This window comes from Rhinoderma darwinii, chromosome 3 (assembly GCF_050947455.1).
Source record: "Rhinoderma darwinii isolate aRhiDar2 chromosome 3, aRhiDar2.hap1, whole genome shotgun sequence".
In the NCBI taxonomy this organism is placed as follows: domain Eukaryota; kingdom Metazoa; phylum Chordata; class Amphibia; order Anura; family Rhinodermatidae; genus Rhinoderma; species Rhinoderma darwinii.
Genome location: NC_134689.1, coordinates 16,916,183 through 16,930,320, shown reverse-complemented (window position 1 = coordinate 16,930,320; position 14,138 = coordinate 16,916,183). Strand labels below are relative to the sequence as shown.

Below are 14,138 nucleotides of genomic sequence, written 5' to 3'. Positions count from 1 at the left end.
TGGAACTTTTTCCATCAAAAATACCGGCCAGGTGAAGGGTGTATTTATATGTGGTGTTTTTTGCTTTGATTTTGAGCAAATTGTGGCAAAAAATCCACAAACCTGGCATGTGTAAGTACACTCTAATATGGGTAAATAGTGAGCATGATTTTGGGGGCATGACTTCACACTGTGTGGGTACTCACTGTAACTCAGTCAGTATCCTATGACCTCCACTCTTGACTTTTTAGGCGGCACAGGCATTGTGTTCCTGTCCGGCTGCTGAATGTGAGTGTCTCCGACTCTCTGCTGCTTTGCCCGCTGCAATCTGCCACCGGCGCCGATCTCCTACTTGAATTAGCTTTGACATTGCTGAGGTTCCTAGGTTTAGGCGGCCTGGTAAACGAGGAGTATCCAAACCACATAGTAAGTAAAATTATGTCTATACTTTTTTTTTTTACAGCCAACGGCCTCCAAGTATTAAAGGGGTTGTGTGGTCACCAAAAATTATTAGCAGTGTACTCACTTCAGTTTGTGAGTACACTCTCTAATATACATTCCGGTCACACGACCGACCCCGCTGTACTCTATGTACTCGCTGAACTACTGCAACTGCTCGTACATAGAGTACAGCGGGGTTGGTGACAGATTCGTATCGTTATCAAAGAAGCAACTAGAATTCCGGTCCCCCGGTAGTGCTATAAAAATCTATGAAAATCTCATAATCGGCGCAACGGGGGACCGGAATGTATATTATTTTAATTTTTGGTCCCCACATAACCCCTTTAATACCTGCTGGGCCGGGGGTTTATCTGCCTAGTGGCAACTCTACTCAGGCACCAGGACCCTGTCAATGGCACCCCATATATCTTTGCCACTGCATATTGGCCAGCTTTCCCAGAACCAGACATTAAAAAAAAATAAAAATGGCCGCATAGAATTAATAACCACTTAACAGAAAAAGACGATACAAGGACCTACAGTTGAAGGTGATTTTTCCGTTTGTAACTCGCCCACGAAGGATTGCTTTCCCATCTCTATTAAATGGCTCACACACGAATTGAAATACAAAGTTAGCCTTGTGGTGTTACTTAAAATTTTGGTATTTTTCAACTCAAGCCAAACAAATATTCTTAATTAGAGGGGATCGCTTAAAGATGCCTGGCCTGCAATCAACCTCCCAGTGCATCATGGGAAGAAGAGTCATTTTGTTCTAAAAAGGCCGTAGGAAGGGAAATCACAATATGCTGATGGTTTGCAGACACCGACGTTTGATGCTTCCTCATCTCCTGAGACTAAATAACTGCAAATCATTTCCCTCCCCGGTAAAAAACACCTCAAGTTTTAATTGTGTGTTTACATTTCAGCATGCAGACGTCCTATTATATAGTATAATGTAGTACACCACCCAGTCACTATATGGCCAACTAGGGAAGATTTGCACCCATTTATCTCCATTGCAATCTATTCTGTGTAAATTGTGATCCATGTCAGCCCCCTATGTGTTCTCTGTGTGGTCTTTTGGATATTTGATCTCTAAAGTACAACTAGATAATCATAACCGAAGGAAAAATACATTGAAAGGGCTGTGTTTTATAAAATATGAACCATTTAGGGCACGTTGCTGCTAACAGAGGGGGCGCCCGGCTTATATTTCCTGTTTAGCAGCCAGAGAAGAGGGTATGGCTCTATAGGTGAATGTGGACCTCCAAAAAAAACGGTCTAATACAATGCCCATAGATGTCTATAAGGCCCTACAGTACCTCCATACCTCCGATTTTATACAGAGGCATATAAAAAGGTTGTTTCTGTTGGACCCCCAGTAGCATTTCCGTATGGAGGAACCATTAGTGGCGTTACTCCATACCGCTCCATAGGGTTTCTCCTTGCATGAGGCTTTTTGGACAATGCATTTTTGTTAGACGGGTCCCCTGATGATAAGCTAATTACAAGGGGTCCCACTAATGTAAAATGTAGGGCAACCTGCCACCAAGTGTTCACTTTTTCTACAGTGCCACCACAGGAGAAATAAAGCATTACACAGTTCCCATTGAAATTAATGGACGTGCTTGGTTCTCCAAAGCGAGAGACTCTGTATATCACTGCCTTTACTCTGGCTAATAGATGAGGGTCCTGAGTGGGAGAGCCCCCTATATTAAATAAAAATTCCATAATAGGGTATCTTAGAAAAAAAATTCAGCATGGACAACCATTTAGAGGGGTATTCTGGTGACATTTATGGCATATCACTGGGATAATCAGAATTTTATTATGTAATTAAAATATATATGTCATTAATATACTTCAATAGCAGTGGGTTTAGTTATGGGAGGAGGAGAGTTTGCTGTCCCACAAGGGTCCTGGAGCTTGAGGGGGCCCACAAGGTTTCTGGAGATCAATAATTTGAGGGCCATGTTACCGATTTTGCATTGGGACCCAGAAATTTCACGTTACGCCTGTCCATAGCTCTGTCATGTGCATTTTACATACTCTGACTTATTTTATCCTATTTATCAACATAATCTTTACAATGTTGGGTTCTGTGAGAAAATGAATATTCCCTTCGCTTCTCTTTTTCTCATACTTTTAGAATACATTCAACTTATGAAAAATGAGCCTAAGGGAAAAAACTCTGAAAGAGAGAAAGCTGAAATGCGAGATAAGATTATACCAAAGAGAGAGAAGGAGAGACAGATGGTGACTCTGGGACCAGGTCTATCAAATGTAGAGTTTTACTTGTCATTCTCTCACGTCTGTTGCATGCAAGATACGGTTCTTCTAAAAGCCTCCTGACATATCTCGCATTGTACAAACAGCGGGCAGACGCTCGGGACATAGTTCAATGACAAGTGAGAAATGAAATTTTGCTTTTGGGAGATGATTATGAGCGTTTTAAGAGGTCCATATAAAATCCCCATGAGAGATATTAATATTCAGAAGAAGCTGACCACAAGTTCTTATCAACATGTTCTGATGAGTCTTACATTAGATGGTGCCCCCTGTGTGGTACCTACTGTTGACACCTACCATAGTATATAAATAACCATGCCATACGGTGCTTAATATAAATGATGGTGCTGCCCAGATAACAGTGGCACACATTAGACAAATAATAATGGTAGACAGTGTCCCCAACACACAGTGCAAAAATAATATACTGTGCAGTGCCCTCGTAGCAGTGCCACACAATGCCTAAGTACATGCCACCATATAGTGCTAAAATAATACTAACGTACAGTTACCAAATAACCGCACCGTGCCTAATCTAATAAGTGCTATACAACCAATATTAAGATTAGTAGTGGTCATAAGCCTCAAGTGCCAAGATATCTGAGGCGTCCACTTGCGACCACACAAGTTGCACATCACTGGCCGTGCTGATGGTCTATCACGAGCGTTTGGTTGCAATACCAGGCACAGTCCCTCAAGTAGCTTGTACAACCGAGTTACATGATAAAATATTACCAAGAAACTAGTTAAAACCTAAAAGTTATCAGTGTCCCTCGAAAATTTTGCACAGTGGTTTCCTCTATTCACCATGCCAGTGCACCCGCTAGCAATATGTACAGTGGTGAGATATGGGTATAACAATTATATCTATGACCTTGCCTCCTAGTGGTAGAGTATGAACTTACATTTTCCCCCATATATAAAATAGAATCATGAATACAAAATAGAAAAAGTTGTTTTTGGAAATTGGAAGTTTTAAAAAAAATATGTATGTTCTTAGACTTTTCTAATCAAGAAAATTCTATTGTGTGTGTGTGTGTGTGTGTGTGTGTGTGTGTGTATATATGTCTATATGTACATACGTATATGTTTAATTATTAGATAGCTATAAGAGATAGATATGAGATAGACATTGCTACGAACCAAATTATAGAACAAGTTAAAGAAAACCTTTCACCTGCCCATTGTAACGTCCGCAGCTGCAGAGCGCAGACTCCTCTCATCGTGCCGACGCCTTCCTTCCCAGAGAAGGCAGCACATGCGGCTGTCCTGGCCTGAAGTGACAATTAGGGTGCGTGCGCGAGCTCAGTCCCGGCCTTAAAGGGCCAGCGCGCACACAAGTTTAGAATTGTCTAATCACCCAGGACTATAAGAAGGGCACTGCTCCTTCACTCATTCCCTAAGCGTTGTTGTGTTTTCCTGTGACAGTCTAGTAAATAGTCCCTTAGTGTTTTCCTGTTCCCACTCTTCCCGTTCCTGCTACCTGTATCCCGTTCTACCTTGTTCCTGTTCTTTTAAAGAGTTGGAATCGTGTTGTGTTACACCATGCCTGGTGTCTACTGCCAAGGTCCCATCTGAGCCTAGCCACTGCTACTGTCTGTACTACCACAGGTACCCTTGCTCGGACTATAGACTTTACTTGGTACACTGTTTGGCCAGCTGCTATCCCGCTAAGGTGGTACTGCCCAGTGGGTCCACATACCCACAGATTGTGCCACCCATACGTGTGCAACGGAATGTACCTTGTAATAGGCAGTGCTGCACAGACCTTGTCTCACTTAAAAAAAAAAAATTCTAGCCTCCTCCGTTATTTAGTGCCGTTATATTTGGCGTCCTATATGTAAATAACCCCCTGAACTGTCAATGGGATGAGTAAATGGCATGAAGGCGTGTCAGTTATTGCTGAGACACTATACAAACCGCTACGGATAGTGTCACAGTGGCTTGTGCTGTGTGATCTCTCTCACGAGATCACACAGTCTTGTCTGCCGAGAGCTGAAGAGTGAGAGTGTGCGCACACGTGCACAGCTCTGACGCCACTGCCGATGATACTCCTGCCGCCATGGAACAGAAGAAGAATTCACATTCTTGTTTGCCTCTTCTGTTCCGTGGTGGCGGAGCTGGGCGTGCATACACGCTCTCCTCTCTTCAGCTCTTGTCAGACAGTGAAGGAAAGACTGTGTGATCCCGCAAGAGAGATCACACAGCACGAGCCGCTGTGACACTGTCCATAGCTGATTGGACATGTGACATCTGGGGATCTCATGAACTCCAAAAGGCTCGGACGTCCACGGAAGACAACAGTGGTGGATGATCGCAGAATCCTTTCCATGGTGAAGAAAAACCCCTTCACAACATCTACCCAAGTGATGAACACTCTCCTGGAAGTAGGTGTATAAGTATCTAAGTCTACCATAAAAAGAAGAGGCAGTGTGATGGCATGGTGGAGGCAGTGTCATGGCATGGTGGGGGCAGTGTGATGGCATGGGCATGCATGGCTGCCAAAGGCACTGGGTCACTAGTGTTTATTGATGTGACTGAAGACAGAAGCAGCGGGATGAATTTTGAAGTGTTAAGGGATTTATTTCCTACTCAGATTTAACCACATGCAGCAAGGTTGATTGGACGTCGCTTCACAGGACAGATGGACAATGACCCAAAACATACTGCGAAAGCAACCCAGGAGTCTATAAGGCAAAGAAGTGGAATATTCTGCAATGGCCGAGTCACCAGATCTCAACCCGATCGAGCTGCATTTCACTTGCTTAAGGCAGAGAGACCCTCAAACAAGCAACAACTGAAGACAGCGGCAGTAAAGGCCGGGCAAAGCAACACAAAGGAGGAAACCCAGTGTCTGGTGATGTCCATGGGTTCCAGACTTCAGGCCGTCATTGCCTGCACAGGAATCTCTACAAGGTATTAAAACAACAACATTTTATTTCTGGTAATGTTAATTTATCCAATTACTCCTGAGCCCCTGAAATGAGGAGGTTGTGTAGAAAAATGGTTGCAATTCCTAAACGTTTCACAGGATATTTTTGTTCAACCCCTTGAATTAAACCTGAAAGTCTCCACTTCAATTGCTTCTCAGTTGTTTCATTTCAAATCCAATGTGGTGGTAGCGGAGCCCAAATCATGGAGATTGTGCTACTGTCCAAATAATTCTGGACCTAACTGTAGGTCTTTCCTCAACGTTTTCAGAGCGTATTCCATGATGTATTATAATTTCTATGCACTTTCATTCATGATGCCTTCGATCAAAAATAAATCACCAACTGTAGATGTTCTACTACATCCTCAAAGGTGCCCTCATCCTCCACCATGCAGCACTGATGACTGTAGACCTAGTTTGAAGAGTCTTATATTTAGACACGTTAGTCCATAAAACCTTACTCCACATCCTTGGTGTCCAGTTTTGGTGTTCTATTGGAACTTTTTCTTTTTTTTCTTTATCTATTTAAAAAGAGTATAGCTTTAAATACTGTTTATCTAATTCTGAAACTTTTGGTGGTCTACTGGGTCTTGTTGTTATGACTCTCACCAGAGAAGTGGATCCTTATACCACAATTAGTTTGCCTGACTAATGAGGTGAGGAGTCTAAAGAATCTCACAATTCCTCACCCCAAAACCCTCACAGAGGGTATGGTCTTTCCCGGTTGGATTCCCTGGTCGCAGGCCTCAGAAGTCACGATTTAGCAGCAGAATGTGCTGCAGGAATGTGTGGAGTAGGTGCAGGCGTGGAGTCAGAATGGAGTGAAGATGGAGACGTATTTAAGAGATGAGCCAGTGGTCAATAACAAGGAGGTCGAACTACCGGTACCAGACAAAAGCAGAAGGAGCGAGATGATGGCGTAATCCAGAGACTATTCTAAGGTCAGGGTCATGACATAGGACTAACTAGATAGTGATTAAGAGAGTACCTCAATACACAGGCAGTGATTACAAGTAGAATCTCCCGTTTTGAATCTGCCGCCGGGCGTGACTTCATCAGGATTGGTTATCATGCAGACCAAACTAGGCTGACTACTGAAATGTCATAGTTCAAGATAATAGGGATAAAGAGAATTCCACTTCTTCTGTTGTGTCTCAATACTAATGGACCTTTGTAAACTGGAGCATCCACCAATGCCAGGTACCAAGTGGTAATCTGGTCAGTAATGGGACCAAACTTTTTTTTTAGGGAGACACAAAACTGGGAAATTGATGCCATTTCTAATGCAGTGTTGTATCAAAAATGCTAAAAATTCCATGGGTTTCTGGTGCATTACTGAATGCCGCAGACCTTTTCTTAAGTCGTGGACCTTGATGATATGGGATTTTCCTTCTTTTTTTTTTAAAGTCGTCCCAATGTGAAAAATAATTATTTTTCTTCCGCATACTGCATGACTAATGCCGTCAAATCTAATTTAGAATGGAAATTATGACACTGTCCTTAAAATGCTGAATGTTTTAGTCCATTGAACAAAGAACATAAGGAAGGATACTCGTGGCCTTCAGATGGTAACAAAGACCTACAGAACTGTGGTGGGCTCTGCAATCTCATCCCTTACGGATATATTGGGTAATGCAGATAAATAGCTAGGTCCTATAATCACGACACACTCGTGGTTCTAATTTGGGGTTGACCGATATTTCTGCTCTGGATTTTCTGAGTAGATGGTTTGCATAAAGACTAAGATGCTTGAGAATGAAACTCAATCAGGATGTGCCTCAAGGGAAAGCTGGTTTTCTTCTGATCAAAAGAAGGTCCAGAGGAAGACTATACAGGACCAAGTGAGATTTTGAGGAAGAAAAAGAGAATGTCCTTTTTAACGCTCTCGGCTAAGTAATCTTTCCGGATCGTCCCTAACAACCGTGCCGGATTTGTAACATTTTAAGCTTGACATCTAAATGAATCAGAGAGCTGAAAAATTCTGTTAGGGCTGATGTCATTGTGTAACGGAAGTATGGAAAGACTTAAATGAAGTATTCCTTTGTCATTCGGCAATCCAAGCGGCCCTTCATGTGAACATCAGCTGCTTTTTAATGTGGAATGCTAGGGATGGGACATGAGAAAATGTGAAACCAAAGAACGCATGACTTGGGCATTTCATAGACAACAAAAATAAATTCTACTTTAGAATAAAAAAAATTTTTTAGTTTTTTTTTCGACTTGTTATTCATTAAATTTCTTTTTCACATTTGTATTGTAGTATATCTGCCTCACAATGTCACTATAGTTTTACAAAACTTCTGAGATGTTAAAAGTTTTGTTTAGTGCGGGCCAAGACCTCCCACCGGTTTATGGAACGAAGGGGCAGAAGCACTCAGCTGAGTACTGTGCCCTCTTGGCTTTCATCAACTTTGCTCGGTTGATCCTCGTAGAGGCCATGTACAGGCCGTAGACTTTCTATGAGCCCGTACATCCATCTGTTCAACTCTCCGAGGAGAGCCAAATGATGCCGATCACAGCCGAAGGAGCGCTTCTGCCGGCCTGTTCTAGAAATCTGTGGGATCTCGACACCTGGACCCCACAGAACAAAACTTAAAATATTTCACTATGACTTGTCAGTAGTTTTTATTACATAAGTATCCTTTAAAGCTTGTGTTCACATTAGAATATTATTTTAAAGTTTGTGAACTTTCCATATACATTGCATTACTATCTTGTACCGATCTTGAGAAATATTCACTGTTGCAGAATTCGACTGGTTACTACTTGACATCAGTCAGCACGGAGTTGACAGACACGCCCCTAAAAGCTTAGCCAAGATCATGTAATGCACTGTACTCTCTCAGTGCATTCTAGGAGATTTTGTTTTTTGTTTTTACAATTACGGTAGTTATTTTATACGGTAATCAAAACATTAAGGGGGAATTTATCATCGTTTCTACAAACCAATTTATTATAAGTTACATTAGCAAACTGGTGTAAATTATAGTGGAAATCTACATCCGCTCCTAACAAGCGTATATTTTACTCGTTAGGCAAGGTAGATACCTGTGCCAGAGGCCTTACCTTGCCACCCCAGATCAGACTACCCCTCCTATCAGACTACCCCCCTTCATACAATTAAACATATACAAAAAAAAAAAGGACGCTCAACCACTGCTCCTCTGCTCCCCTCCAGGTCCCCTGAGACTCTTACTGCAGGCGCGGCTCGTACAGCGTATTGATGCCGGGCAGTGTCAGAACGTTGTATGTGACGCAGCACTGATGATGTCAAGTGATGCGTCGCATATGAGGCCCTGACACTGCTCAGCTTCAGTACATTATATGAGCCGCAGCCTGCTGAGGGGGCCCGGAGGGGAGAATAGAAATGAAGAGGAGCGGTGAGTATTCTTCTTTTTTACTTTATATCCAATGGGAAGGGGGGAATGGATGGCGCACGATCGGCGGAAAGATAGAAGACATTTATTAAGAGGTGTTCGTCTCTCAATAAATATGTTTTATCTTACTCCCAACTTTCTTTATATTAACACTGGCATATAAAACACCAGTCTTAATAAATTCCCCCTAAATTTCACAGAATTGTCTGAACAAGCAGCGGCCACTGGGAGATGTGAAGTCAGAGTGAGGAACACGTGAGTAAAATTCGGAATACAACTGTCTATTGGCTAAAACACCTGATGTAACAAAACCAACAAGAGGTAAGTAAATCGAAGCTACTTACTTTCCGGACTGACGACGAGCTGATCACTAGTGTCTTGCGGCAGAAACCTCTGGTGATCAAATGTTATCGCCAGGGTAAGCTGCAGAGGGCCATGTAGGGGAAATGTAGTGTTACCTGACTTATAAATATGTATGATTATTCAGAGTTCATCTACCCTGCTCTCATTCCTACTGCTCTGCCTGTGTCAGTCTTTACTGCCGATCCAGGATTCTATTCGTGAATCAGCATTAAAACCATTATAGGTCCAATTGAGATAGGTTTTACCCGCATGATTCATATATATATATATATATATATATATATATATATATATATATATATATATATATATATATATTTCATATATTATTATAAAATTAGCCACTTAGTTTATATAATTTATCAGCATAGAGTCTGCATATCCAGAATCTGAATTGATGTGTTTCACCCGGCAAGCTGGAGAGTAAAAAAAAAGATGCTTTTTAACAAATGAAGGTTGCAAACATCAAACAGATACTTGTCCTGCAGCCAGGAAGCAAGCAGCCTTGTAAGGGATGAAGGTGGGACGTGAGTTAATGAATAGGAAGCAAGGCATAGAAGCCGGTCAGCTAAGCAGCTTTCTCCATTCAGGAAAAACAGGACTGGGAGGCTGGCTTCCTTATTGCCAGAGGTCCTTTCTGCGGAGACTCCAAAGACGGCCCTCAGTTCCTGCCAAGTCATAAATAGAACACTGTTGTGAATAAAAGTGTAAATCCTGGTTAAAATAAGTGATCAAGTTACATGGGTTATTTCAGTATATGCAAGTCCAACAGATAAGGCGTGTTAAAGAGCAGCTCCGGCTTTATTTCACTTTTGTTTCATTACTATAAAAAAAAGTTGCAGAACAACTTTTTTTTAAAACAAAAAGTTCTGCAACTTTTTGAAAACAAAAAGATCTGCAACTCTTTAAAACCGTGAAACCACGGGCACACTGACGGAGACCCGACAGAACCCATTAAAGTCAAATGGTTTCCGTCGGGCGCCGATGGTGTCCGTCGTACAACGGAACCAACGTATTTTACGTTGTTTTGTTTGTCTGATGAAGCAGAACAATGGAAACCGTATGGTCTGTTACATGTGAATAGCATGCACCAGGGGGTATTGCATGGGGTCTTACAAAATCAGGGGCACAACTAAAAAAAAACAAAAAAACATCGGAGAAGATTTATTAAGATTAGCGTTTCATATGCCAGTATTGAACTGAGATTTGTTGGAGTAAATCTGCCTAGATCTGCTCAATATTTTACACCAATTTCTGTCGTAAGTTAAAAGAAATCTGTCCCCGCTCCCTCAACCTAGCCCTGCACATTTTTCTTGCCACTTTTCAAAAGTTGTAAATATGACGTGACAAAATTTGCGACTTTTTAGTGCCAAGAAACTGGGGTAAATCGGTTAATAAATTCCTCCCATAGTGCCTCTAAAAATAACAATAGTGCCACACTATTAGAACAGTGCTAAACGGTGCCAAAATAATTAGGCCATTAGTCCCTTAACCCCATAAACCCCTTAACCCCATTCCTATTGTATCTACTCCCTATTCCTAGTAGAGCGTAATCTCATATTGGCAGGATTTCTACCTATCTGTACCGCACTGTCTCTTGTACTTGTTACAATACGTTACCCCAATATTAGCAAAAACGCCACAGAAGAAAATGGAGCTATATAAATAAATAATTATTCCCCATTGGTACAGGTTACAGAGGTCACTTCTGGCTTGTGGACCAGGCTGTCAGCAGGCAGACACACGTGATGTCATAATCACATGATACCAGAGACCTCGCCTCATGTACGCTATAGCCCTAAAGCTGTCTATGGTCTACGTGGGTGAACAGCAGAGCAGGGAGGCAATAGTTCCTCTGCTCCGCCGGAGTATTTAACTGTATGCGGGTACTGAAGACATGGTTACAGTTAAAAGTGACGCTCGGCTCCTGGCAAAAGATCTGGGTTCATGTTTCCCGGGTGCCCAGTGCTAACAACACCACCGACATGCACTTCTGTATATATAACCGTATGCAACAAGCTCCTAAGCGCCACCTAGTGGCAGCTACAGGTAGCCAGTATGTTAGCCTTTTACTCTATGCTCATGCAGGAGTTCTGGAGCTCTGCATCAGAAAATGAAGCTCTGACAATATAAAAATATATTCGGATATAAAGAAGAAATAAGCACAGAGTGCTGAACCTAAAATGACATGGAAATTCACTTTAAACCGCTGTATGGAAATTGCTGGCCAACATTTCGAGAGCGATATCATTTGAGTAGGGCCGTATTCAGATGAACTAAATAACAAAAATATTTCAGGGGGAAAATGGGTATTTCTTTTCCAGAAAGGAAGGCTCTTATACTTGAATCCGTCAATCTGTATTACTGTTCACTAGGAGACCGTACATCGTCAATGAAACTTCACCCTTATATATGGCAACTTATAGCAAGCGCATATAACTATAGATTAGCCTCATGTAGACATTATATACTTTTTATCTGGGATCTATGATTGAGCCTGGTGTTACGCATATATGTCTAATTTTCTCATTGTTATAAGTAAAGGAAACACCTGCCCCCTGTATCTCAATGATAAGAGGATGTAAGAAAATGTTCGAATAGTTTGGGATCTGGAGTCACATTGCATATCAAACAGTCGATTCTCACTTCTTTTATTTGATTACATTAAAACAGTGACAATATTTTTTTGGGGAAAAAAAAGACCACAACAGCGGCCAATAGGATGTGAAAATGTGTGTGCCGTTCCCCAGCTTACTGAAACATTTCTCGGGTTATTCTTATGGGCAAGGTTCCCATCCTTTTGTTACGTAAATATATCAATCCGTCTCTATACCTTACGCCCTATTAGGATATACAGTGTTACGGGGGTTGCCTCAATATGAAAACCCTTCTTAAAACAGATCCGCCCCAGCAATCAGCTGATCACAACAAGTCTAGCTTCTGAAAACCTCGGCGATCAGCTGTTGCGGATGACCACACATATAACCCTGCAGTGGCCGCTACAGGGGAGATGTAGTATTACACTGGACCCTATCAAATGAATGGCGGATTGAAATAGAAGGTGGCTCCGATTCCGAGTCACAGAATCTCTACTATGACGTCCGTAGGTCTATATAGGGCAAATGGACAAGGGTGGAGACAACAGCTTTAACCCCTTAAGGACCAAGCTATTTTTCATTTTTTCGTTTTTGTTTTTCACTCCCCGCCATAACTTTTTTATTTTTCTGTCAATGGAGCGGTGTGAGGGCTTATTATTTGCGCGAGGAGTTGTAGTTTCTAATAGCATCATTTAAAATACCATATAATGTGCTGGGTAACTGAAAAAAGTATATTTGCGGGCAGAAATTGGAAAAAACTGCGATTCCTACATTGTTTTTTGGGTTTTCGTTTTTACGGCTTTCACCGTGTGGTAAAAACGACAACTTAACTTTATTCTGTGGCTCAATACGATTACGGTGATACCAAATTTATATTGTTTTTTTTATATGTTATTACTTAAAAAAACAAAAAAATCCTTTTTGTTAAAAAAAATATTCACCACATTCCGAGAGCCATAACTTTTTTGTATTTCCATGGATTCAGCGGTGTGAGGGCTCATTTTTTGTGGGACGAGCTGTAGTTTTTTTTTATCACTTTTTATTGCATTTTTTTGCGAGCTAAGGTGACTAAATAACAGCGATTTTGGTGTTTTACACTTTATTTTTTTTCACGGCGTTCACCATGCGTATTAAATAATGCTATATTGTAATAGTTCAGACTTTTACGGACGCAGCCATACCAATTAAATTTTTTTCATTTTTTACATTACTTTAAAGAAAAAATGGGAAAAGGGGGGTTTTTTGAACTTTCAATTTATTTATTTTTTACACAATTTATTAGTCCCCCTAGGGGACTTGAACAAGCGGTCATTAGATCGCTCGTACAATATACTGCAATACTAATCTATTGCAGTATATTGTCATTTTCACAGTCTTCTGTTGAGCCGGACCAGAGACACGGCTTAACAGAGGCAGACAAAAGGCAGCCCTGGGGCCCTTCGTTAGGCCCCCGGGCTGCGATGACCACCACCGGCGCCCCCCGATCGTGGTGTGGGGGCGCCGATGAGCTGTCAGAGGGGCCGCCCCCTCTCTATAACGTCTCAGATGCGGTCACAATTGACCGCAGCATTTGAGGGGTTAAACGGCCAGGAAGGCTGTCCCCGGCCGTTAGTCTGGGCTGTCAGCTGTAAAACACAGATGACACCCGCAGGCTATGGAGGGTGCTCACGGACTTACCTATGACACTTATCACGTACATGTACGGGTTAAAAGAGGCAGTATAAGTAATAATGGGGCCCCACTCCACCATGGCCAGTGTTTCCTCTAAGTTGAGCGCTCTGGAAAGGAAAGAGTTAAATTGTACTTCTTAGGTAAAAAAGCCTATTTACAGCTCTACCTGTCTGCACGGTATGGAATTTTTAACATGAAAGCTTATTATTACTTTTGTCTTCACCTTGTGCCATGTGTCTCCGTAATGCCCAGAAATAATAGCCAATGTGATGTCGCATCATGGAGATAATACACACAGTGATGTCACAGTAAAGGGATCATTAATGCAATTGTGTTACAGAACGGGAACGATGTCCACAGTGATGTCACAGTACAAGAATAATTCATACAGTGATTTCATAATATAGGCATAATGCACACAATGATGTCACAGTACAGGAATAAGGTACATAATGAAATCAGACAGGAATAATGGAAACCGTGATGTCA

At 41.7% G+C, this 14,138-nt stretch overlaps 1 long non-coding RNA gene across 1 annotated transcript in view; it reads left to right on the top strand.

Moving 5' to 3' along the window:
• LOC142748785 (uncharacterized) overlaps nucleotides 1–14,138 on the top strand; it is a 353,773-nt gene that overhangs the window by 236,463 nt on the left and 103,172 nt on the right. The gene's annotated exons all lie outside the window — the stretch shown is intronic.